Source organism: Magnolia sinica, chromosome 14, assembly GCF_029962835.1.
Source record: "Magnolia sinica isolate HGM2019 chromosome 14, MsV1, whole genome shotgun sequence".
Taxonomy (NCBI): Eukaryota; Viridiplantae; Streptophyta; class Magnoliopsida; order Magnoliales; family Magnoliaceae; genus Magnolia; species Magnolia sinica.
The window spans coordinates 55,802,767-55,805,603 of NC_080586.1; the positions used below are offsets into that span (position 1 = coordinate 55,802,767).

The 2,837-nt window shown below is 42.8% G+C and overlaps 1 non-coding gene across 1 annotated transcript; it reads left to right on the forward strand.

Moving 5' to 3' along the window:
- The first annotated feature begins 351 nt into the window (after window positions 1–351).
- LOC131226361 (small nucleolar RNA R71) lies at window positions 352–458 on the forward strand. Its single transcript, XR_009161751.1, has one exon. It is a non-coding gene; the product is annotated as a small nucleolar RNA R71 (small nucleolar RNA).
- The last annotated feature ends 2,379 nt before the right edge of the window (window positions 459–2,837 follow it).

Below are 2,837 nucleotides of genomic sequence, written 5' to 3' on the forward strand. Positions count from 1 at the left end.
ACAATCCTGTCTTAAGTATATGTTACTAGCACAAATACCATAAACAACCTCAATGGTCTCGCCGGGTTCATGGATTCGACATTTCTTATGAGATTAGCTAGCCAAACATTCACATCGTCCTCTTCCCTCACGATGTACATTCCTCCCTTCTCTCTATACTGAGACAGTCTGGGATTAGTTGGCTTAGATGAGGTATCCTATACTTGCGCGTTTTCAGCAAGTACATCAAAATAATCCCACGCATCATCGGGATCCTTGTTCATGAAATCTCGATTGCACATCATATGTACGAATTGGCGCATGGGCGAAGTCAATCCATCATAGAAAAAGCTTATTACCTGCCAAGTTTCATAGCCATGATGTGGACAAGAATTCAAATGATCTTTGAATCTCTCCCAATATTGAAAGAAGGTCTCTTCCTCTTTATGGTAGAAATTCATGATCGCCCTTCTCCTCCAATCCACCCTCATCATTGATATTCAATAAAGTGGATTGGGGAATGAACTTTCGCATTCAAGGATCCTCCAGCTACTATCTTAATGGCAAATCATTAAGCTGGGATGCCTTGAATGCATAGATGATTGGAATCGCTCTATCTTCCTAATAGAAAAACATTAGAGAGTAGGATTCCATCATAAACCTTGACCCAACCCGACGTCATGTATTGGTACATCATTTGTGTTGTGGATCAAGGAAGTAGAAGATTCTTTATCAACAAAGAGGAGAACTTCGTCAACGTGCTAAATGGGACTCATCCACTTATTTGTAAGTAACTAGAGTCCAGAAGACCCTTGGATCATTCCTCTGTAGGATTGGGTCTTAGGGGTTTCTCACCCTTGCAAGTCCTCTAGGAGGCCTCCGGCGGGAGTGTACTGGTGGGTGCGTTGTGTGGACCCTTGCTCTATGGAGGGTATAAACATTTGGTTAAAGGTGAACCAGTCAAAACCTTGGGTTAGAGGTGAATCGTGTGAAACCTCAGGGTTTTGTGGAAGATCCTTAGCCAATGTGCCTAAAAGTGGGTGCATTATGTTGACCCTTGCTCGTGAGATCATAAACAGTCGGCCTCAGTGTAGGTTGTAAAGGTTGAAGGTGAACCTGATTTAAAACCTTAGGTTTGAGGTGAACCGCTGTGAAACCTTCTTAGTGAAATTCGTTACACTCAAGGGTTGAGTGCGGTTACCGGGAGTGGAGTAGACAAGTAGTCGAACTACTACAAAAATGACTGTGTTTGAGATTGTTATTCTTTTGATTGTGTGATTTACTTTAATACTTTCATATCTGAGATCATACCTCACACACATACACAGTCATATCCATCATAAATTAGTTTGCATATTATTCATTTCTTAAATAGTTTGTGATTGGATCCTCTACCGGGCTAGGAAGCCAATGGAGTTACTTTTGAGTAATCCTGATAAGTACCGTCTGTTAGGATTAGTGTAATAGGATTTTTGATAAATCATAAAAACTTTAAAAAGTCTTATTCACCCCCCCTCTAGGACATACTGACATATTCCTACTTCAAATAAAGCGGTCTTCACTGTAATTTCACATACCACCTCACAATAATGTTCCCAACTAAGCACGGTGTTGGGAGGGTCAGAAGAGATCAGCAAGAAGCTCGTCAGTGCTACTCCACGGCATTAAGGACATAACATCGCATATTGACCATCACTTCTCTTGATCTCCAGGAAGAGTCGGTCGAGAGAGGGTCTTTAGTGGAAGACCTCGTAGCCATCCCCCTCAGTGAATCTGACCGGACCTATACTATACAGGTTGGCTCATCGCTAGCTCCAATCTGCGAGACAAGATCATGGACATCCTCTGACGCCATGCCGACATATTTTCCTTATCCCATCAAGACATGCCAAGCATCAGCTCGGAAGTGATGGTCCATAAGTTGAACATTGATCTCGACCACCAACCAATGAGACAAAAGCAACGAGCGTTCAAACTAGAACGTTATGCCATCATTAGGGAGGAGGTCAGCAAGCTCCTAAAAGCCAAGTTCAACAAGTAGGTCTATTATCCCGACTAGATCGCCAACGTCATCTTAGTGAAAAAATCCATCAGAAAATGGTGAGTCTGTGTTAACTACACAGACCTAAACAAGGCTTGTCTAAAAGATAGTTATCCTCTTCCAAGGATCGACCAGCTAGTCGATAGCACCATAGGGCACAAGTTCTTAAGCTTCATGGATGCATACTCAGGTTACAATCAGATCGCCAAGCACCCACACAACAAGCAGAAAACCACCTTTATGACCAACAAGGGGCTCTCCTATTACAAAGTCATGCCCTTTAGGCCGAAGAACGCTGGAGCCACATATCAACGATTGGTTAAGAAAATGTTCACTCGACAGATCAGAAACTCCATAGAGGTGTACGTCGATGACATGCTCGTCAAGAACATCAAAGCTACAAATCATACTACCGACTTCGAGGAGATGTTTGCCTTGTCGAATGAACTAAACCCGGACAAGTACGCCTTAGGCGTCGGCTCAAGAAAATTCAATGGTTTTCTGGTCAGTAAAAGAGGGATTGAGGCAAATCCCGACAAGATTTGAACTCTGCTGGATATGAGCAGAACTAGGACGACAAAAGAAATTTAGTGCCTTAGTGGAAGGGTTGCTTCCTTTAATCGCTTCATCTCCCGATCCACTAGTAAGTGTCTTCCTTTCTTCCAATAGTTAAATGGAAAATAAAAGGTAGAATGGACAGAGGATTGTTAGCTGGCCTTCCAAAAGCTTAAATAATACTTAAGATCACCTCTGTTACTTTCTGAGCCCGAGCAAGGAGAGCCACTACTGCTTTACTTGGCAATCTCAGACGCAGCGG